This window comes from Pongo abelii, chromosome 16 (assembly GCF_028885655.2).
Source record: "Pongo abelii isolate AG06213 chromosome 16, NHGRI_mPonAbe1-v2.0_pri, whole genome shotgun sequence".
Taxonomy (NCBI): domain Eukaryota; kingdom Metazoa; phylum Chordata; class Mammalia; order Primates; family Hominidae; genus Pongo; species Pongo abelii.
Genome location: NC_072001.2, coordinates 39,708,744 through 39,733,228, shown reverse-complemented (window position 1 = coordinate 39,733,228; position 24,485 = coordinate 39,708,744). Strand labels below are relative to the sequence as shown.

General features: G+C 40.4%; 1 long non-coding RNA gene across 4 annotated transcripts; it reads left to right on the top strand.

The window, feature by feature from the left end:
• Window positions 1-24,485, top strand: LOC129050073 (uncharacterized). 4 transcript variants are annotated; one of them, XR_010137448.1, is made up of 5 exons: window positions 1-326; window positions 4,716-4,918; window positions 5,596-7,266; window positions 7,399-7,500; window positions 18,419-24,485. It is a non-coding gene; the product is annotated as an uncharacterized LOC129050073 (long non-coding RNA). The 4 variants fall into 4 exon arrangements; XR_008513516.1 differs by having other exon boundaries at window positions 7,399-15,607; XR_008513517.1 differs by having other exon boundaries at window positions 7,399-18,514; window positions 20,562-24,485.

Below are 24,485 nucleotides of genomic sequence, written 5' to 3'. Positions count from 1 at the left end.
TGAGGATAATTACATTAGCTCAGAGTGACTGATCAATGAAAAACCATCACACAAAAACTTCTTTACTCCTCTATAATACCAAAAACCGATACAGAAATAACATAGAAAGCCTGATTTTCTTTCTCTTCCCTGTCCACCAATGGATTCTGCCCCCTCTGACTCCCTGCGCCCCCCCCACCCCCCAAAAAAGGACGGAGGAGTAAAGTAAGAAAATAGACCCAGGTTTGTTTCGTTTAAAGGAGGATGCAATTCTGTCCGTGAATGCATTTTCTCTAAATGTTGGCTTCATCCCTCCTTTGGTAGAGCATATCAACGGATTTGCTAATGTGAGTTGCTTTCAGACTAGTCTGTGGCTTTTCTTTTTTATTTCTTTCCTCCCCTTTGGGCACTTTTTTTTTTCTGCTTCAAAAAAGGAGATAATTCTTTCTACAAATATCTGGTAAAAGAAATTCCTCTAGGTTCTTTTTTTAAAAAGCGTTTGCCTAAGTCGTGTTATCTTTTGTCTTTATCACTTCATAAAGTAGAGCAATTAAAGATGTGATGTTGCATGGGCAGAAAGGGTGGATCCATTATACGGCGACATAATACACTATATTCTCGCCTGAAAGTTTGAAGCTAAATTACGATTTCGCTTTTTCTAGACTTAAAAATCAATATTTTCTCAATTAAAGCGAATTTTAATGCTTTACTTGAGAGTTGTTAAAGGCGCTGTAAATTTTATTGTAATGCTTCTTGACTTCGGAGTAGATGCAGGAGACGGGTTGATTCTCGTGGTCTTTTTCCTCTCGAGGAACCTAGCCCAGGAACATCCCGTGGTTTCATATCAAATTGAAGCAACAAAGGTAAGAAGGGTTCTGAGAGGGACGGGGCAAAAGGTGGGGAGCCCGCCAAGGAAGCCCACCAGCGCCAGAGGCCATTGTCTTGTGTATTTTCACCTCTCTGTGTCCTGCCTCCTGAAAGTGACAGAGGTGTCCATTTTACTCTAATCTTTCTCAAAGGGGAGCACGTTCGACTCACATCTGCTCTTTAATGGTCACAAAAGGAGCTGCATTTGGGGAGCATTCTAAACTCTTCCCAGGGTCCCCCTGTTCTCTTCCCTCTCCTTATTTAACCAAATGCTAACTCGGAACTTGCTCTTTCACCAGTTTGGCCATATTTTATGTGTTCTGGCTTCTATATCAGAAATCATTCCCCACCCTCAGGAGAATGCACTGTTTACAGACGTTTTCTCCTTCCACAAGTCCCACCTAGTAAAAGTTCCCGCAGAGAATTAACTGTGGTGTGTTAATAGCCCAGGTCTGCTACTGCTCTCTCCTGCAAAGTTGAAATCTGGTAACGAGGAATATGGCATTGAATTAATGCTGGGAGCTGTTCAAGGTCAGCAGAAGCCCAAAGGCTTGAGAATTCTAAGGCCCAAAGACTTGATGGGAAGCAAGGTAGTGAAACTTTCAGAAAGTAAGGCAGAGAGGAGAAGAAAATGAGGCCAGGAGGGAACATACTAACAGAAGAATAGGACAAGGCAGAAAAATGAGCCTTTGGGACCTCTTTATAATTTAAAAAGAAATAATAATGAAGGGAAATTGAATATCTAAGCCTTGCTATTACATTTTTTGAGGCCAATATCCGTTTAAGAACAAATCCTCAGAGATGCCAGGAAGGGCCTGGATTTCCAAATGGAACTGCTCACAAAGTTCCTTTTGCAGTTCCTTCTTCTGTTAATTTGCTGGGAATGAGAAGACTAGGGAAAAGGCGATGTGTGTGGTGTACCAAGGGCTTAAGTAAGAGTATGATGGGAAGGGGCACCTAGATATAATGAGGCTGCTGTTTTAAGCTGAATAGAAAAGAGGAGAAGAAAGAAAAAGCCACACAACACCACAATACACTTTAAAATAATTCTCACCCACCTGCCTTCCTTTTTCTCTAACCACACACTATATTGAATAGTACACATAGGTGGGGGAAATTTCTAGTTCATCACCTTCTGTCTGTAGACCCACCAACGGAGCCCCCTTCCCTTAGATTCCTGACATGTAAGCCTGGACCATGGCCTTTTTATCAAGTGAGTGGGGCTTTGTTAATGTATTTGTACTTTTCTGCTTTCAGTCTAAGTTTCTCGCTTTGGAGGAGGGAGGAGATGCAAGAAAGGAGGGGGAGGGGAGCAGAACACAAAGACTTTATCTAGTTCTCACCAAGCAGGTTTCAAAATAGGAACTTAATGGGAAGAAAGACGAAAGAATTTAAAAAAAAATAAGAGGGGCGTGAGAATTGTTTATTACAAGTTTACTTGTCTGGAAGAGAGGTGATTCTGTGGATATTTTTCCCTTTGAGGATTCTGTTTTCCTCTTATTGAAACATTTTCAAATTTTAATCCTTTAGCAGACAAAACCTCAATATAAATATGACATGGGCCACTGGCAAAAAAAACGTACTTAAACTCAGTGTTTAGAGGGGAGGAGGTGTGGGGAGGAGAGAGCCCTTTCTGATTAATAACTAGCAGGGTAATGTTGAGGGCTTTTTCTGCCCGATTGCCTTTTTGAATTAGAGCCGATTTCTTCACACTTCAATAGTGCCTGTCTCCTTTAAAATGACTGGCAGATTTGTTTCTCTTTTTTTTTCTCTCCCTGAGACTTAATGATGTAAATTTTCTAATTAGTTAAATCATATTGCTTAAAGGCCTAATATTTACCATGTAAGAAATGATCATCCAGATTTGGACCTCTTGAAATATTCTGAGAAATAACATTTGGCTTTTAGGTTGAGGGATGAAGAGGAGAAAGCTGTATTACGGGAAGCTGTTTAGAGAAGAGAAGGCATAAACCCGGCAACATGTTAAATTAATAGATGAAGTTGAGCTGGGCTCACACCCCAAGTCCGCTTTTATTTTTCAATCAGCGAAGATTTAATTGGCAGCCCTCAGGCTGGGCGATCTGATATTTTCTCATTAGTTTCCCATCACTAATCTTGAGTGTTAGATTGGCTCAAAGGTTGTCAACATTTGACCAGTTTTATTTAAGGAAAAAAAAAAATCATGCATTATGGCTCCTGGACGTGAGATCTGCAAATAAATCCTGCTTGGATCAGCGGAACTAACAGGCGAAAAAAATGTTGACTATTCATCGTCGCATTTAATAAGTTGCATTAATGTATATTTCAAGGCTAGAGAGAGAGATTATACATGTGGTGCGTAGATGCCGATGAAAAGAAAGGTGGATGGGGAACGGGATGCACTATACGCGGAATGGGTAGGTAAAGTGAGACGTAGACGCATTTCGAACCGAGGGTAAATAACCCAAGTGGAATAGCTGTTGAGGATTTAGGAGCTACAATCCCCCCTCCCTTTCCTTTTGCAGCTGCGTGAAACTGCCAAGCCTGTCTTGCAAGCACAGAGTGGCTCTGCTGTCTAGTCCAGAGCTAACATCAGAGCGCCCCCTGCTGGCAAGTAGAGCTGAACGCTGCGGGTCAGCCCCCTGCGAAGCGAATCTTGCTTTTCTGCGCACCCCACCTTTCACTGACTCCTTCCACTGCCCCCACGTCCATTCTCCAGGAAAACCCCGCAGCAGGGGAATAGCTTGTCAAGGACTGAACATTTAAATGAATAAATGATAATAATAATAATAATAATAAAATGCAAAGGAACCCCCCACCTTCACTTGGCCTCTGGGAAATAAACTATCAAAAGCCTTGGCAAAGGACACTTTTCCTTTTTCTACATCTCTGTATTCTCTGGGTTTTCGCTACAGTTTGTTTTTCCTGCAGAACTGCAGATTCCGAGTCCAAGGAAATGTTTTTAATAGATGCTGTAGACGTTTTAAAAATGGATATCTGATGGGGAAAGAGGCCAATACAAAGCAATATTTTGCACCCTCACAAAATTAAACTCCCAGGAAACTCGCACTGTTTAGAAAAGTCTTGAGGGATAGCTTTCGGAATTCAGTCGGTTCCTTGTGCAGAATGACCCTTTTCTGCAACGCAAAGCAATACCAGACCCTGTCCGAATCTTTTTTTTTTAAAGCAGAAAACGTGTTTAAAAGTTGTCACCGTAGCTACACACACACACACACACACACACACACGTGTCTTTTCCACGGGTGTGTCTATTCTTTTTTGGGTCGTACTTCTCAATTTTGCTGGAAACGGAAAAGGTAGCTGAAGTGCACCAAAATAACCAATGTCTTTGACATTTGATCTTACTATAGTGTTTCACGTCCAATGCAAGGTGTGAGACTGCTACTATTTGAGAGAATTTTGGTTCATTTTCAACGGTTCTGTGCATAGAGGCATTTTCTTGGTTTCCCAGTTAATCTGCCGCGGGATTTATGAGCACCATGTAACGCGAGGGCGCACAGGTAACGAGAGCCGGAGCAATCTCATGCTGGCAGCCGCACCGCCTGCACCGCCAACCTTCACTCTTGGGAAAGGCGCTGGCAAAGCAGCCCTGACTCGGATAAGTCTTCTGACCGCAACTAGACCCCCACATAAAGAGTGTCAATCTACACTGGGGAACGACTTTTGTTTCTGAGGGAGTTTTTGGTTTTGCTTTTCAAAGTACCGGATTTTGGGATTTTGTTAAAACAGTGCTCAGAAATGAGGCGCGGGGAAGGAACACGGGCAGGGAGGACAGCAAGGGAAAGGTGTGTCTCTGGACTTTAATTTCTTGCCAGAGTAGCAGGACTTTCTGGTTTAAAAATCCATTCTCCTCTTTCGCTTCTTCCCAGAACCCCTGTGTCACCCCTTCTCTAACCCCCATCCCCATCTTTGGAGACACTCCGGGAGGGGACAGGGACCCCGGTGACTCCCTAGAACCAGCGCTCTTAGGGCAAGGCAGAGGTGGGAGACAACCCGGTCTTCAGGCCAGTGAAGTGATGCCTCAGTCTGATTGTGTTTGAAGATTTGCTGGGGCTATTGTGTGACAACTGAGGTAAAGTTAAATATTTATACTCCAACTGTTATCATTTTGGGGGGTCTGTTTTGAGGAAGTCCATTGGATTCAAACTGATTTTAAATATAAATCCTGCTCTGGGGAAGCAGAATCTACTGCCTGCAACCGGGGTTGACTGTTTGAAAGGTCCCCGTTAAGCTCAGAAGTGGAAGGGAAGTTATCTGCAGACAATATGGGTCTATTCAAATATATATGTATATACGTATGTGGGTATATATACAAAATATCTATATATAGCTATCTATATATCTGTACAAAGACAACAAAACAATAAAGACAAGAAAGGGGGTGTCCCTCATAGCCGTTGAATCCAAATAAAAATATTTATCTCACATATAAAGGAAATATGATCATCTCATTGTATTGTCTCTGTCATTGTATTGTCTCTCTTTGACTTAATGAAATTTGGAGACATTGACTGTCTGGTCAATGTTCTAAGTAAATTAATGTGAAGGTCCCTAGGAAGAGACGGAAAACACCCCTTGCCATTAATCTTAAACCACTTGAAGATTATGAGTAAAAGAATGGGATCACTAAGCATTACCATCTCAAGTAGCTGTTAACTGCCCCCATCCCTTTATTGTGGCAACAAAATAAACTCTTCACTAAGAATGATGTTTCTTCCTTTTTTATCTTTGTTTTTGTTTTGCTTTAAGGGCAAAGAAGGGAAAACAGAAGCAAAGAAAACTGTTTCAAAAGTCTTGGAATTGCTACTGTTAAAAGGCTGCGGTTCATTTCTGATTTCCTCATCTTTTGCTACAAAGGAAAAAGAAATCCAATGATGTGTCTGCATTTGATGAGGAGAAAACACGAACGACAGCAGTGTAGGTGTGTTTGTTTGTTTTTCTTTTTTCCTGGAAAAATATTTTTAATATTCACCAATTAGTGAGTTGAAAGCTGTGGAGATGTAAAAGATGTTTGCTTGTCCACATCTATTTGTTGACTTTCGTCACTGGAGTTTTGTAGGCATTTGTACGAGATAGAAATGGAGGAAAGAGAATTAAACACTTGCCAAGGAACAACAATATATACACTTTCAGGTAACTCCACCTAATCCTGTATTTGAATGCTGATAGGGAGGAGGAGGGGGTGCTATTTTTCCCTCATAAACCCCCCAAAGCAGTATTAGACAGAAAGAGGGGGTGAGAACTCTATAACTGAGCATTCTGACAAAAAAGGAAGCAGCACCTCTCTGCTCCTACACCCTTAAGGAAAGACGCCCCCAAAATGTGCAACAGCCGTTATGTTTCCTTTAGAGTCCTGAGTTGGGTGGACCTTTCAGAGATATACACAGTCATTAATATTTTTAAAAAATGCAGAAACGGAGGGCAGTGGCTAACAGAAAAGAAAAACATGCTAACATTTATTCCTGAAACACCGCAAATTTCCAGATGCCACAAAAAATCAATGCAAACGCACCCCCTCCTAACTGAGCAGACCGACCCGGTGAGGGTTCCAGATGAAACTGGAATTGGAGATCTGAACTCCGCTAGAGCAATGGGAGATGTTACCCCGAGGCTTCCGGAGGGGAGGTAGGTGACGTCGCCCTCCTTCCAGCCGGCGGTTCCCACCTGTTCTCTCCGCCACAAGCTGGGGCGCGGGAGAGAGCAGGAGCTGGAGCGATTCCGCCTACAGTCTCCAAGGCGTACCTGGCGCTACTGCTGCTCTTACCAAACCAAGAAGGAAACCCAGATAGGCCCATAGAGGCCAAAGACCCCGCCAAAGGGACCGAAGCTCCCGGTCCAAGGCATACGCAGCGGCCTGCCCTGTTCCCAGGCCAGGCTCCCATGCCCGGATGGACAAAAGGCTCACAGGCCACACTGGTCCCGGAGCCGCTGTGAAACGCAATGGAGGGGGACAGTCTCCTCGCCGCGCTCTGGTGCGTGTGTGCGCGCGCGCGTGTGTGAAACACGTGCACTCGGTGCGGGCCTCCGGCCGCAGACGTCACCTGGGGAAGTTCACCCCCGGGATTCCCGGGCCCTGAACCCACCATCCCCTCCCTGTCGCCTCAACCGCCCCCACCTGCTACCCAAATCCCGGGGCACGCCCGGACAGGTGTGCTGCCTCTAACTGGAAAGCTCCCGGGAAAAGAGCCACGCCAGGAAAGGAGGCGGCGGGAGGAGGGGGGAGGGATAGAGAAGAGAGATGGTACTTCCAGAGCTCAGACGTCCCTGTCTTCCGAGAAATTGTCATCACACTCAATCTTTACACCCTGATCTACGGTATCCAAAAAGCAGACATTGATTCGCGGAAAAATCGAGTTCTCGAAAATACAGGGATTTGACGCGGACTCCTGAGACCTGCGCAGGCGTTGCTTAGGTTCAAAAGTATGATTTTAATTTTCTTAATGAAGGCGCGCTCTAGAGCTCAGCTGGTAATGGCTGTGTTGAGTTTAATAGACTTCTGTCGAACAGAAAAAGACGGATAAGTAATCTGCTCTAATGCAATTATTTTCCCAGGTTCGAAAGTCATTGTGCAGAGAGGGCAGGAGTGAATTAAGGCCCCGGGGACCGCGGACGCCGGGCCAGGAGACCGCCTGAAATACGAGCCGAACCTGTTTTGTGAGATGCACTTGGGTTTGGGGGTCAGGGTCGAAGGCTTCAAAGCCCTTGGTCTGCACGTGTGAAAAATCTCTCTCTTCCTCCCTCCCTCCAGCTCCTCCTCTCCCTCTCTTTCTCCCTGTTCCCCTTTCTCCTCACCTCTCCCAGAATTAATGTTAATTTCCTCTCCCCCTCCTCTATTTTGCTTGTCTTTGTGTATTTCATGCTGATCCATTTAGTCCAAAGTATTTCTCTGAAACACACACAGAAGTAGGCTCTTGGACTGTGTCAGCCCAATCACCTTTTGTAACCCAAGAGAATTGGGATGTTGAAGACACTGAGGATACTGTGTACACACATAGACAATGTATTGTGAGGGTTATTTCTATCCCAGTAATGAGCCAGTCCCCATCACTGTGCAAAAGTTTTAGCTTTAACACAAGTTATCATTCACAATATTTATTTGGCATTGTCCAAAGTCTTCTCAGCTTCATTTGTTCAAACTCTTCTCAGCTTCAAACTCTCCACTTTGCCAGGTGAACACAATCTCAAGCAGGCGTCATTTTAAAAAATAAAAATATCACAACTCATAATTTCCCTTCTTACAGAAAAGCCAAATCGATGCAAAGAAAGCCCTTCATTCTCACCTGGACGAAAGAGTTGGAGACAGGGCAGGCCGCCTGGCCAGAGGAGTGAGCACTGGCAGCTGAGCCAGCACCCTGGAGCCCAGCACCCCTGAGCCCAGCTCTCTAGTGTGAACCTCTGCCCGGCCACTCCAGCCCCACTCTTCTGGACAGCCTCTCTCCCCGGTGCTGGAGAACAAAGAAAGTTCTTGGGACTGAGGCACAAAAAGGGTTAAATGAACCCCAAGCAGTAGGTGTGTCTATTCCAGATCCCTAGGTGAGGCGACAGTAGCTGGGTTTGATGAGCGTCTCTAAGCTCCACAAAGTGATTTGGTCTAGGGTTCCTTAGCTTTGTACACTCTCTTTCTTTCTCCCCCACCCCATCACACACACACACAGACAGACACACACACACACACACGCATGCGGTGACCTAGGCACGTGTGCCCACAAACATCCACAAAGCTCTGTAATTGCTGTCTCCTCTTCCCTGACCCGATCCTATCCCAGTCCTTCCTACCCCGCCGCCCGCGCCCGCCTCCACAGCAGCTGGACTCACACAAAAAAGGGAAGAACATTAAAACAAGCCAAAATCCATTTGCAAACCCCCCTCGGATCCCCCCCACCTCCCCTCCGCGGCTGAGGAGGAGCACAGCTGGCTCCCCCGAGACAGGAAGCTGGGGTGCAGCAGGCCAGGGAGCAAGGCTCCTTCCGGCTCTGGGCCTTGCAGTGCCACCTCTCACAGAGGGTGTGGGGGTTGGGTGAGGTGAAGGGTGCTTTTCACTTTCTCCCTCCCCCACGCTCTTCGCGGGCTTTTGGGAATGGAGTTAGGAAGAGATCCAGTCTTCAGGACCCCACGACTCTCAGGACCTAGAGAAGAAGCGTAGGGCAGGCGCCTCCGAGCTGCCACAGTGTGACTGCCCCAGAGCCCACGTCCGCCGGCGAGAAAGTCTGCGCCGAGGACGGCCGCGTCGAACTCCTGAAGCGCTCAGCCCGCAGAGAAGCTCGCTCGGCAGTGCTCAGGCCCAGCCTAATCTAGCAGTCTAGCATTTGGTTGGCACCAGGATGGAGGGCTGCCTCTGGCTCCAAAAGCAGATTTGGAATGCAGGAGAAAGGGTGACTGTCAGAGCCAGTCTCTCTCCTCTGTCCTCTCTCTCTCCTCTCTCTCAAGCCAGATTTAGAACGCAGGAGAAAGGGTGACAGAGCCAGTCTCTCTCCTCTCTCCCCTCTCCCCTCTCCCCTCTCTCTCTCTTTCTCTCCCACTCCCCCTCTGCCATTCCTAGATCTCTCTTCCCATGCCTTCGGAGGACACACCTGCAGGAGCTGCTGCGTTGTTTTGGTGACCTGGGAGATCAATAGCAAGGACCCAGAAACACCCACAAGCTCTAAGTGGGTCTAATTTTGCTACTGAAAAGTAGTAGGAGAGGAAGGAGACTTTATTACCTAACCGTGAGTTTTCCAAGATGATCCCCCTCAGCCAAGCAAAGTTGAGAAGGGTTTGACAGAGGGTGAGGACAAGACAGTTCCCTCCTAGCCCCCTCCACACCTCTACAAGAAACCTGGGCGGAGCTCCCCCACCAGCTGAGAACTCCTTGTAAAGGCGACTTGGGGTCCCCACCTATGCTACTTACCCAGATCACCATGGCGTTCTAGTCAGGCCGTTCTGACTAGAACGGTCGTCTAGTCAGACCGTTCTCATCCGGGAAGCAGCTGACTAGACGAGGTCGGGGAAACATTAGGAGGCCCAGTCAGTCAGTTTTGCTTCTCTCTCATTTACCCTCCTCTTTTAAAGGTCAGCAGAGGAAAGCAGTTTTTCTTTTCCTTTCTTTCTTTTTCTTTCTTTTTTTTGCAGTAAATCACATGTATAATTGCATTCACATAGAATTAAGAAGTAAAATAAATCTTTTCTGCAAATGCACTTAGACATGTTTAAAGAGGGACTGCCCTGACCACAGTCGGTTTTTAAAGGACGAAACAATTAAATATAAGCTTTAAAGATAAAGAACGTGAAGAGTGCCCAGTATCCCCTTCCACTGCCTTTACATAAATTAGGTGGGTCTCAGGAATAGCTCAAGTTATCAAGAGTTCTTAAAGCTAACTAACCAATACACAAAAATAAACAGATAATCACATCTCTCTTTAAAGTAAGTTACCCTCAAAGAAGTTAGAGGTGAATACCTAACTGCAGAGTTAAGCTTTTCCTGCTTCTTTATTTATCCAGGTCTCTTAATTTTAAAACAGATTAAATAATCTGCTCAAAGGGGTTGATATTGCCCACCAAAACAGAGTGAAGACCGTTGTTCATACTTTGAAGCTTATCCATGAGCCTTGGGACTTTTTGAATGTTTAAATGAAGTGTAAATAGATTAAGGTCACAGGTGATTGACAAGATCAAGTTGCTTAACTCAATTATCAAAATTTTATTTCAAAATTATGTCCAATTTGATTCTCCTGCTTTGCTATAAAAGACCATAGAAAATCCAATAGGAGCAGACAATTTACATTGTGTCCTATGTACTGTGATTTATTTGTAAAATTATTTTGTGATATATATATACCTCCTTTGATGTTTTTGAGGAAACCAAGTCTTTCCAATTAGATTTAGGAACACAGCTATCACACTGATTCAAAGGCAGTTACTTTGAAGATGCAAAGATCACCAAATTTTAACAATTTTCTAAAATATGTCTGAATTTCTAAACTGCAAGCAGAACCTGCAGGCTGTTCAGAATTCAATTTTCTGGATATTGGCATGCTATATTCAATGTCCAGATACATTCAGTGTCCATCTATCGAAATACTAGGTAAGAGTGCAATTTGTAAATATGTATCCTACAACTCTTTTCTAACATAATATCTCAACATTCTCCTATGCATTATTTAATAGATAACCAAACTCTTCAGATTAAGGCTCATGCTGCCACATCTGGAAATGCTTCTTTTGCATTACCCATCACCACCTCCTCACCCCACCCCAGCCACCAGTGAGAGAAATAGCTGAAGCCTCCCCTTCCACCATTATATGATAGCATCAGCTTTTAATCAGTGAGAGGCACTCCTATTTAAATTTACAGGATGACTCTTTATTTCATTTATCTTTTCTTATGGAAGAAAGTGAAACAAGAGCACCACCCTTATTAATTATAAGATTGATGGGGTGAAAAAAGCCAAATGAATTTGGCTTGCAAATTATTAGTGTAGGTATGAATATTTATGACTGTGCCAGGAACTGCAGTCATGAACCCTGGATATCAGGCATGGAAGACAGTCAGCCCAGTGCATTCAATGAGGGTTCAGTCTCCCCAAATTTGACATGACATAAATGGAAACTTTGAAATTAGACCCAGGGTGGGCTCCCATTAAATCAATTTATTTTCTTTCTTTTTCTTTTCTTTTTCTTTTTTTGGCTAGTCTTGCTAAACATGAACTTGCTTCCAGTGGCTTCCTTCATAAGCTTTAAAAACCTTTTACTGTGAAGGAAGACACTTATAGATTTTGTGAAGAAAATTTTTATTTTCCCGACTTGATATTCACTTATGTTTCAAAGCAAGTTTTTCTGTAAAATATTTGTGACATGCATTTAAAATTTTTTAAAACTATTTTTATTCCATTTAAAAATATTGGAAACCTAAAATATCCTGGATATAGGAAGGATTTAAATAGACACGATTCAAGTTCGATGCAGAGAGAAATGAGAGGGAAAAGAAAGCAGCAATGGGAGAGATGAAAAGACAAGTTTTCTATGTATTTGCTTGTTTTCCTTTTTATGCACCACACTTTTCATGCTTTTTCATCCCAAAGTGAGGAAATTTAAATGAAAGGCGGAGGCAGAAAGCAACAAGGTAGAAAGGAAAGGGTCAAAACAAGGATTTAATAATTTAGTTAAAGACAGACTATATTCTCTTCTTTTCCTCTTCGTGATTATACATTTAAGAGTTTTGTAGTGCTTTGGAAAAGATGCTGGGGGTTTCAGATTTAATGAGCTCAAATACTGCCTCATCACCGGCTTCTTTTCTGTAAAAGAAATGTTGAGTGGGAGCTGACCCAATCCTGTGAAAATGGTTCATTCTGACATCAGAGCCAGCTTCGCACATACATTTTGAAAAGGAAGACAAGTTGTTTTCAAAACAGAAATGCTAAGCATTCTAAAAAGCATAAGCAATTTAAAAAATGCTCCTCAAATTTTCTGAAAAACTCCCAACTACATATATATATATTTCACAATTGTAAGTGGATATTTGTGCTAAATTGATGCTTTATGTATATCCTGTCTCAATTTATCTGTTCACTGTAAAGATATAATTTTTTTTAAGAAGCGATACCACTGACAACAATTTACTTAAATTCACAAACCTTGAAATTGATGCCTCTCCTATCAATCACATTCAGTAGATACAGTAAAACACATTCAACATTTGTATATCAATAGTGGCACACACACAAATCTGTTTTGTTCAATTTAAATGCTCTTCAACATGTCATTTCATATTTTTCTGGAACATGTTATGGGTTAGTCATCCTGTTTCAGCTGATTGTTAAATCCTTAACCTAATGAAAATTCAAAATAGAATATTTACTTGTCATGAGTTTCAGAGCTGAATGGTGGACTTTAGGAATAATTTGGACATCTTCTCTTATAATTCCAGCAAAGAATTGGAGGCCTAATGATGGCAACTGACCAGTCCAATTCATAAAATTAGTTAACTCTAGTTTCTGTCAAGATCCCAAAACTTTTAACTTAAGGCCAATTTTTCCTATTATATGGTGCTTTCCCAATTTCTGCCCTCTACAATACAGTAGTATTTATAATACTATATGCAGACTTTTTTCTAATATTTTTCCTTCCAGCACATTGATAATGAAACTCTTATTAAATAACAAGAAGAGAGTGATTGGTCTGTTTGCTGACATGAAGATCTGTTCTTGATCTGTGATGTCTGTTTTAATTAGGCAAAAACAAGATCTATCCTCTACCTGCAGGATAAATAGATGCCAGTATTGGCACAAAAACAAACTTTGTATTTATAGAAATACCAAAGTTCTCTATTTATTGGTTACACGTCAGCTCAGTCAATCAAGCTAGAACCAGATATAAATAGGAATAACTGAGAAAGATACTTCAAAATCTCCAAAAAATGTTCACCAGGAATATTTAAATGGATACCAGAGTTCCTTGACTTCAACACTAATAGTTGGCTTCTAGGTAACCTTCCCACCTGGCTCTTCTCTTCACCCCAAATTCAATCCTACACATGCTCCATATTTTTTACATTAAGAAGTCCTATTCATGCCTGAGATGATCTTATATTTATGATGGCCCCTTCTGTCAAATTGTTATTTCTGTAGCCTGCTGTCGGAAACGTCACTCAACGTTTCCTTTCCACCTCTCTTTACCCTCTGTCATAGTCACTTAGAAGGTCTAATCCAAGTAGAATCTACTTCACCTATAAAATGAAACTGGGCGAACTTTTTTCATTTCCTGCCACCTCCCCCTCTTCCCAACCAACACCTCCCCCAGCTTTATCTTGATTCTGTTTAAGGCTGTTCACTGTTTCTCCTTGCGGTAAAATTTTTTATCCAACCTGTTTCTCTTAAGGTTCAAATATCTAACTTTTGTGAGAAAATACATGTATAAATATTTTGGGCATGTTTTCTGAATCTCTGCTACTTAGGTTAATACTGAGGCAAGAAAGAAAACAACAGTGAAAGTAAAAGACCCTACAATTACAGAAAGTTCTGGAGCAAAAATAGCAGATACTTGATTTTTTTAAATATGAAAAATAATATATCAAACTTGTTGGTGTTTAAAACTTTTTTTATCAGTGGCCTCCTCTCTGCTATGTTTCCATTTCATGATTTTTGTATGAATATGATAAATGGTCATTAAGTCTAACCAGTTTTATTTAATGTTCATAAAAACTGGTAGGTTTTCAAACAGATGTGGCCTGATATGGTTCAGTGAATTTAGTGGACTTCTCATATAAACGGAATAATAACCATACGGAAGATGAATTTTATACCCTTGTTTACCTCTTCCAGACTCACCCTTATTATAATTACAAATAGTGTTTATTATGTATTATGCAATATACATACCATTGTCCAGAGACCGCACAAAACTTTAACTTAATCACTGCCATCTAGAGTTTATAATCCAAGAGCACCAACACCAAAAAGTACAGGGAAACATGGACAAATAGTAAGGGCACCATGATATATTCTTTTTTTTAATAAAAAAGCAAATATAATGGAATCTAGCTTATGAATGTGTAACACATTTTTATCTTTTCATTTAAATATTTTTTTTCATATCCAAGTAGGTGGTTGGGAAAGACAGAACAGTTTATTTCACTTATTTTCTATCAACTAGGGATGACTTTGGACAACAACTCTTCCCCTTTTAACCTTTTTAAAAGAGACTGGCAAAGAGAATAAGGTGGCAACCAGAGCTGCCTAAGTGGATGGAGTACACACAGGTTTAAATAATGAAGGCAGGAGAGCTCAGCGGCTTCACACATCCCTTTACAGTCAGACTGCCTGGATCTCAATGCTGGCTCAGCCTCTCATCAGCTATACCACCCTAGGCAAACCCACACTTCCAAACTTCTCATAGGGCTTTCACATGCTCACCAAAGGAATTAATGAATGACGAAATTTATCCCAGTACTTGGCTCATGGTTAGCAGTCAATAAATACTAGTTATTATTGTTAATGGGATAGTTAACATCCTATACCACCCCTACCCCCAGCTTAGACAGGACCTCATGTGAACAATTCATAAAATTTTGACATTTTCTTTTTTTACTGATCATATAAGAATTCAACACTTCTGTTAGTGTAGATTCTCCATTTGTTCTATATCATGTAGGTCTTCAATTGCTTATATATTTGCATCTGTATAGTTATCATTTAATATTCCATGTTTGAAAAAGACCCACACAGCATACATTTTTATGGGCAAGTCATTGAGTAAATAGCTTACTCAATGGGTTTGTTGGTTATTGGGTAATGGGAAGACCACTACGCTGAGAGCCAGGAAAACTGGATTCTAAATATTTTTTCCCACTTATTAGCTCTGTAATTGGGCCTCAGTTTCCTCACCTGCAAAATAGGTTGGAGTAGAAAATATCCAAGGTCCATCCTGGCTTTAATAGTCAGAAATTCTGTGACTCACATAGGAAACTTTTCCTAGAAGAATCTTTTTGCTTCCTTTCAAGTACATATTGACAAATATTATGTGCCTGGCTTGTGCTAGGCCCTGAGACTCAATGAGATATAAGTAGAGTTCTGTGTTCAAGAAATTTACAGTCTAGCAGGGTGATTAACATTACATTACAGTGTAATAACTGCTATTTTACAGATATCTTTGGGGAATTATAAGACCTGATAGAAGCAACATCTAATGAATGGGAGGCAACTACATGACCAGGGGAAGAGAAGGAAAAGCTTTGTAGAGGAATTGGCACCTGAACTGTCTTAAGGAATAAATAAGAATTAAGGCAGAGGTGAGGAGAAAGGCATGACAGGAGGAAATAGTATGTGTAAAGAAACAAACAAAAAAAAAAAAAAAAAGAGAAAGATGAGGCCATACAGAAAACTGGTAGTTAAGCATGGCTGGAGGGCAGAGGGTATGTGTGACTGAGTAGTCATGTGGCTTCTCCCTCTTCACTCTTCCATGTCTCCACAGTCAGTCCTGTAGAGTCCTTTGGCTTCAGTTACCCTTCATTGGCTGACAATTCCCCAGTTTTCTATTTTTGGTCCAGAACCTGCATTTGAACTTGAGACCTATACATTCAGTTCTCCAGTAGACATCTCTATAGGTCAAGAGGCACCCTAAACTCATGATCTTCTCCGCTGAGGAAACACCTTCTCCTGTGTTGACTATCTTGGTAAATGGTATTACCATCCACCCAGTTGCTTGTGCTAGAGATTTGGGTTGTATCCTTGATGTTTATTTTTCTTTTCTTCATCTCCAGTGCCTCCATAAGGGGTATCAAATCCAATAAATTTCCAAGGCCTAATAATTATGCCCCTAAATGCATCTTTAACTCATATGTTTCCCTCTGTTTCAGCTGCCACCACCCTAGTTTTATTTGGACTTCACCACTGGGGGTTCTGGAGCCAAATCTGGTCTCTTCATATTCCTATTCAAAATCCTTTGATGGAAACCCACCACCGTTCTTAGGATAAAGTCCACATTTCTTAAAATGTTCTAAGGCCTTGATTGATTTCACTTCTGTCCCCTGATCTTCAGCCCCATCTGGAATCCCCTTATTCTCTTTAAGCCAGTCTTGTTGTCCGCCATTATGTTGCTCAAACAGTATAGCCTCATCCTACCTCAGGGCTTTTGCACATTCTGTTTCCTTGGTCTGGAAGGTTCTTCTTTCCTCCACTGTTCCCCATCTGTAACTTAGCTAACTGCTATTCATTTCTCAGATCTCAGTTTAAATGCCACTTCTGCAGGAGAATTTTTCTTGACCATTTCCCCTCTAGATTAAGCTACATTCTCTATTCTCATAATAACATTTAAATTTTCTTTGCATCATTATCACAGTTATACTTCATTAATAATTAATTATGTCATGATTGGTTTAATGTCTGTTTCCCCAGCTAGACTATGTGTTCCATGGTGACAAGGTCTGGTATCTTTGGTTCACTATGGTAACCCCACTGTCTAACCAATATTTTTGAAGGTAAAAGAAGATGAAAGGGAGGGAGGGAGAAGTCAAAAAATATAAGGCATGAAAAATGCCCATTGGATTTAGCAACTAAGAGGTCATGGATGACTTCAGAGAAGGCAGTTTCAGTGGCAAGGCATGGGTAGATGCAGATTGAAGTGGGTTAGGAACAAAAGGGAGGTGAGAAAGTGAAGGCAGTGGGTGTAAACTAATTTCAAGAATCTTAGTCATGGAAAAAAAGCAAAATGACAGTAGATAAAAGGAAGATGTAGGATCAGGGCATGTTTTGCTCTCTAAGATGAAAGAACTGAACTTATATAGTTGAAGATAAAGCAATAAAATAGAAGACATAAATTAATGGAGATTAAGGATATAGAAAAAGAGAAAATAAATTAATGAAAGAATATTAGAGGGTTGTAGTAGTGGCTGGGATTTAGAGCATAAGCTAAGTTCTATAAAAGTTAAAAGTCACCTCCTCAATGAGACATAAAGAAGGAAATTAAAGGCAGTGTACATATGCATTAAATGGTAGTGTGGGGCTGAGAAAATAATGTGGATGCTGCTTGATAACCTGGATTTTCTCCCAGTTGTAGGAGGCACTCAGAGAAAGGGGTTGGCAGGGAAAGGACATAAAGAGAGACGTAAAAGCTTAAAATCATTGTTGAGGGGAATAGGAGAGGGAGCTGATCAGGATCAGGTCATAAGATTGCTGAACCTTGCCAAGGGAGATTTGTGGTGCCAACCATCCATATCATTGTGTAATTTTCTCCAGAAGTGCTCAGCAATTTCAGTGAGGGAGTGAGATGCTTGGATTCTTCTAGATCTGAGAGTTTGCAGGGTAAGAAGTGTTTGGAAGTTAAGAACACATGTTTGGGAGTATTTGAGCTAATAAACCATTGGGTCTAAGTTAGATAAAGAAGGAAATGAAGACACAAAGTGGATGACAGGCTGAGTGTAAATTTAGGGACACAAGGGCTATATGTTTTCTTGGAGAAAAGCAGCTAAATGTTCTCAGAGTTAGGAGAATGTAGGAGAGTATAATGAGAGATTGTTGCATCAGCATTTCAGATGGAGAGGTGGAAGTTTCCTCTTCTATGCAGAGGGGATAAGTAGATCCAGATTGGCCATGGTGATAGATATCAAAAGAGGGATCTTTACGTCAGTCCTAAAAGGTATGACAACATCCTCACTTTCTGTTCCCATTTCATTCTAGGAATTTCTTTTATGATCCTTGGGCCAGATAACTGAAAGATGGCAAAGGAGAAAATGGGAATATGATTTATTCATTAGTTCTTTGTCAGTTTAAACCAATTCACTTCAACAAGTAGTTAATGTGTGAATACCAGCTACCAAGGTATTGCTGCATGGTAGAGATTCAGTGCTTGCATTTGAGATCCATCATTCTGTTAACTTTGTGGAGAATAAATTTGGCTGGGGCTGGGGAGTGAGAGTGGGCACAAGATTGGAGGCAACAACAATTTGACTTCACCACTTAATAAGGCTATGACTTAGGAGTATTTATTTAACCTTTCTGTGTCTTAATCCCTTCATCTGTATAATGGGAATGCTAATAGTACACATCCTGTAGGTTTATTGGGAAATTATTTATTTATAAAGTGTTTAAAATATACCCTACAGATTTCATGGCTGGAGCAGGAAAAGTTATGAGCTTGGAATATCTTCAGTGCCTGAAAGTGAGGAAGTGCTCCCAAAAATATGAAGGCCTGTCAAAAGGTACACGAAGCCAGCTTGAAGAGGCTTCCATCAAAATAAATAAGGAAGTAATGGATTGTTGTCTACTGAATAGAACAGGAATCTGTGAGTCTATAATAATAAATAGATAAATAAATAAGAAGAGAAAGCTCTTGCTTTTACAGTAGTAAGCCAGATAATATAGAGGGAATAGTGAAGTTTAAAAAAATCACCATTTCCCCAGCCTGGGCAACATGGAGAAACCCTGTCTCTGCAAAAAACAAAAAAAACAAAGAAACCCCCCCACACACAAAATTAACTGGGTGTGGCCAGGCACGGTGGCTCATGCCTGTAATCCCAGCACTCTGGGAGGCTGAGGCCAGTGGATTACCTGAGGTCAGAGTTCGAGAACAGCCTGGCCAACATGGTGAAACCCCTGCCTCTACTAAAAATACGAGAAAATTAGCTGGGTGTGGTGGCACATACCTGTAATCCCAGCTACTTGGGAAGCTGAGGCCAAAGAATTGCTTGAGCTTGGGAGGTGGAGGTTGCAGTGAGCCGAGATCGTGTCACTGCACTTCAGCCTGGCTGACAGAGTGAGACTCTGTCTCAAAAAAAAAAAAAATTAGCTGAGTGCACCTGTAGTCCCAGCTACTCAGGAGTCTGAGCAGGGAGGATCGTTTGAGCCCAGGAGGTCAAGGCTGCAGTGAGCCATGTTTGTGCCACTGCACTCCAGTCTGGGTGACAGAGTGAGACCCTGTCTCAAAAAAAGAAAAGAAAAAAAAAGGAAAATCCTCATTTTGCAACATCACAGAAAGAAATTGATTCAGGCATGAATCATCAATGGATGCTAAATTTAGTGGAGCAAAGTTGATGAAGAACAGGATATTTATATGATATTGAAGTATCTCATCATAGATTATTTATTACAGTGGGAAAAAATTAACTATGCAGCGAAGAAAACAGACAATACCTTATCCAAGTGATCTAAACTAACATCACCAATAAAGACAATGTGCCTCCAATGTGACACTGTGAAAAGAACACATTCTCACTTCTTGGTACTCCAGCCCTAAACGCACAACCTGAACGTAGTCACGTGACACATCACACAAATCCATATTGAGAGACAGTCTATAAAATATCTGGCCTGTATGCTTCAAAAGAAAGACCAAGTAATGATTCTACCTTAAAGAAGAGCAAAGAGACATGAAAACTGTGATTTATGATCCTAGTCTGGATTCTGTATTGGACAAATTTGCTATAAAGGACATTATCAGGGAAATAGATGAAATTCGAATATGGACTTGAGATTAGAAAAAGTATCAATGTTAACTTTCTCAATTTGGTGACTGTACTACATTTATACACTGAAGAAAATATACACTGAAAGGTAAATGAGTAAAGTAGCATTATCTATACAACTAACTCTCTTAATTGCTTAGGAAAAATATGGAGAAGAAGAGAGCGAGAATACTAAAGCAAATATTGCAAACTTATGTAAAAATTGGTGAATCTGGGAAAAATAGTTGTACGGGAGTTCTGCATACTTCTTGCAACTTTTCTGTACATTTGAAATTATTTCAAAGTAAAAGTTCTTAAAAGATGAATGCGCAGAAAAGAAAAAAAGCCTGACCCATCGAAAGCTGTCAACGAAAGTTAACTATCATTATCACCATCATCATCAGTTGAGATATTCTCGCAGTGTTTCAAGTAAGAGGTGATAGAGAACCTCATTTCAGTCACCAGGCATTAGAAGTAGGAATGGAGTAGACAGGATATATTCAAGCTAGCTGCGCCAGAAATTCTGGCAATGATGTGGGGAGTATTCCATGATGTGAAATGCCACATGCCACTAGATTTATGACACATCACTTCAATGGACACAGCCCATGGCCAGTTCTTACCATACAGAATGAATTTTTCTGTAATATATTCCTCTGTGTGCTCAGCAGCATAACATTCCATCAAACTAGATGCAGTTGGCTTCTGTGTCCTACGGAACGTCTGTAGGAGCAGTAGTGGAGAGAAAAGGCTAGTTTATTTTCAGATGGACAAATATCTTCTTTAATCTTTTTTCTTCTCTTAGGGAGAGAACAAGAAGGAGGAGGAGCTAGAAAAAGAAAGAGCAGTGGGAACTTTCATGGGTGAATCCCAGAATGGGCATCCCAGATGACATCTGTCTCCATTCCTGCCATCTCTTCCTGGCTGCCAGCCACTTAGCCTCCAGGTGTTTGTGTCTAAGGCCAACTCTCTTTCCAGACTAGAAGGAAGTGAGGCAGCTCACCTTTTCATTTAGGTTTACTTTGGAAAGTCCTGTGGTTGAATATCAACATAGTGACTGATTTGTGGCTGTAAAGCTGTAGCAGCTCAGGCAGCACATGTAAGAGTGAGACTGGATGGAGAGACTGGATGAATTATGCCATCTTAGCAAGGCATTGATTAGTTGATTAAGGCTTGTTTGAGCAAAGAAATGAGTTATATCAGATATAGTTATATCAGATACACTGATACTCAAATCCCACCAGACAATTCAGCAGGCCACCAATAACCCATTCACTTTTCTTCTCCTGTGACTTTACTCATCTTATTATTAAACAAGGAATGTCTTGGTCCACCACTGAACCAAGTTTAAGAGTCAACTCAAATGCCACTTACTTCTTGAAGCCCTTCATGATACTATCAAGGATAATGGAAATATATGATTTCTCCCTTTCATCTATATAAATTATTTCCCCATATATACATTAACATATTGTCAGGAAACTTAACAGAAATATGGTAACTCTTATTAAGTTTCCTTGAAGTATTTTTTTCTATGCTTATGCCTTAGAAAAATTGGAAGAACTAGAAATGGAAATATTGCAGGGTGAGAAACTTATTGGATGTTTATTAGAGAGAGTATCATGAAGGAAAACATGAGATTAAAGACACTGCAACTATCTGAGAGGCCTGTGTAAAATTGTGTAAGCAAAAAAGGGAATCTAATATTGAAATATGCAAATAATTTTACTTTTAGGAACTTAGACTCCTTTGTAGAGCATTAAATTTTATGCTATATTAAGTAGAGGCAATGCTGTTTTGTACGTAAAAACTATCTTTGGATTATTTACCTTTTCTTTTCTTTCCGAAATTGTTGTCTTTTCAACTCCATCTTTAGGGACAGACAAATGATCAGCTGAGTGGTATAATTAATAGAAGCACCAGTTTTAGAAGCTCTACTTCTGGAAGTAGAATAAAAAGGAGGTGTAACCCAGAGTTTAAGATATCCACTGATAATGAGAGTATTTGAGTGATGGTAAATGGCAAGGAGAAAGACTTAAAGATCTATCTAGAGACAAACCCTTATACTCTAGGCATGCTGCCAGATAAAGACTAAAAACAGCACGTAAGATGGCAAGGAAAATATGCTGTTTGGTTTCTTCATTGCCATAAAAGCCATTGAGAAGGGCTTAAAGAGATATGCCATTCCTAAATGGTTACATTAGACTTCTTGTTCTATGACTTGAGTGAAAAATTTTGCCATTAGGAAATGGGGACAAGGAATGTCATCTTTAACAGAGGGTAGGTTTTTGGTCTATCTACTCATAGTAAACAAAAGGTACAGTAAGTAAGGTCATAGAATGGTCACCCCACTTTGGTTCAATCCTGTTCTTGGACAGATCAGTAACTCAACAACACTTTGTCTTTCTTTTATGAAGCCTCTTCAGCCTTGATCATAATGATTTCATTAGCAATGTGTGCTTGATTTTTGCACACCCACACAAGGTTTTGTATTACCCAACAAACTTACAGAATGTAGCCACAGCTTCTTGCTCCAGGAAATGTCTATCAATTTAATTATTAAAACTAGTTTAATGTTGGTGCCCTGTGAGCAGGATCTTTAAGATGAAATGAGCCAATCCATGTTCCATTATTTCACTAACATTTAACATAATCCTTGCAGCTGTCAAGCTATGCCTCCCAAATCTAAGACAATGAGTAAATGTTACTAGTTGAATTGGTGACTAAATCAGCTAAAATGGTTGCTTGACGAAACGAACGAGTTACTTGATACATCGTGAACACATTGAAGGAAATTGGAAGAAATGGAATTCTGGCTCCTGGGTCCCTAAAAATTGCTGAATGTGTTTCCTTTTTTGTAAAATAGGTATATTAATATTTTGCCTAGATGTGTTACAGTAAAGATTAAAAATAATTCAAGTAAAATATCTAGCATGTAGCAGAGAATAAATGGTTGCTGTAATTTATTATGATTATTTATTAAAAGTTCAAGTTGCTTTGAAGAAATTAAGCAATTGGTTACTGGATTATCTGGATCTTAGAAAACTCTAACTAGTACATTCAATCAACTTAAGATAATAGCAAGAGGAAGTTTAAAGTTAGATTAATTCAAGTTGTTAAGCAGCTTAAATAGCAAGCTCACCATTTATTTTAGTTTACTTTTTATCTGACTTCATTTTTAGTTTGAGCTGTTTTATGAAATATTTTTTAGTAAATGGCTGATCTCGCTGGTATTCTGCTGTAGTAAAAACTGAGTAGGATGGTATAGTGATTGTTTGAAGAGGGAGGAAGCTGTTGTTTCTAGTTCAACATTTTATGAAATGGATTGCAAATCCGGGCAGTAATCTCAAACACTGGAATCCCCTATATATTAAGAATCCTGGCAGTCTGAAGATTGTAAGCAAAAAGGCAATAAATACGTCAAAAGAAACTTTATAAATGGGTTTTTGCAAGCCAAGAAAACTGCCAAATAACTTGTAGGCTATAGACGTACTAATGCATTTGTCTTTCTGACCTTCCGATCTTGATTCGTTTTTTGATGCCATTGGCATCTCTAAGGTTACAATTTGGTGGAGATTCTGGATTGCAGTTGTGCTGTCAAAGGGTCATTCTTCCTGGTAATGAGGTAACTAGTGGTCCCTGGGAGAAAGGAGAAAACAATCAGGTCTTGAAAGCTGAAACATACTGAAGTGGAGAGTAGGTTCTTGGCAGAGGCCCAGCTCCTCTTTCTCAGAGCGTTTGTCATCATTGCAACAAAGAAGAAAATCGTGGGGTTTGCATAGACAACCATAAAGTTGGGGACCTAAATAACAAAGAAACACAGGCACCCAAATCACATGAACTGGAATGTATTTGGAGGCTATTTTTGAGAGCACTTTGTTTTTTCATTTACCATATTGTTGAGTCACATGTTAAGGATGTGGCTCGCATTAAAAAGAAGCATGATGCTTATTTTGAAGCAAATTATTATCAAATGAGTATGCTTCAAAACATTTCTTAATTTCAACTTGAAGTGAAGTCATTTGACTTTGGAACATATGCCTTTGCTAAATTGTTGCCAAAAAAAGACAACTTAATTTTTGCATTCATTGCTTGCGAAACTGTTGATTCAAGATGTAATGGAAAGGTAAGACTTTATTCACTCATTATCGCTAGTGAGATTCACTTCATAAAGCCAAAGGTAAACTTGAATACTTGTCACATTTAGTCCAAATGAAGATTGTGACGAACCTGTGAATCATATTTGTAATTTAAACCTAAATAAAAATGGTAACAATGACAAATAATTCAAAAATAGAGAATATATGTTAATATGTATAGTGCTATGCACATTAGATCCTATAAGATATCTGAAAAATAATATTTGAGTAGAACATATCTCTAGTCATGTGCAACTCAATTTCATGGACCTTACAGGCACTAAATTTTCATCTACATATGTTCTCTAAACTAGACTTTGGGCTTTATGGCACAGTTTCTGCATTAAATTTTTTTCCTATCTTGAAGGTAAAGTTTGGATTATTTTTACAACATTTTATTTTATTATTTTTCTTAATGGCTAATATATCGACATGGTAAGAAACTCAAACAATACAAAAAGATACACAATGAAGATAAGCCTTCCATTCCCAGCCCGCAGTGGATTTCCTCTCCCTGACAGTTATTGTTAGCATCTTCAATACACCATTCTAAATGTATTATCTGAATATTTGAGTGTCTATTTCTATAT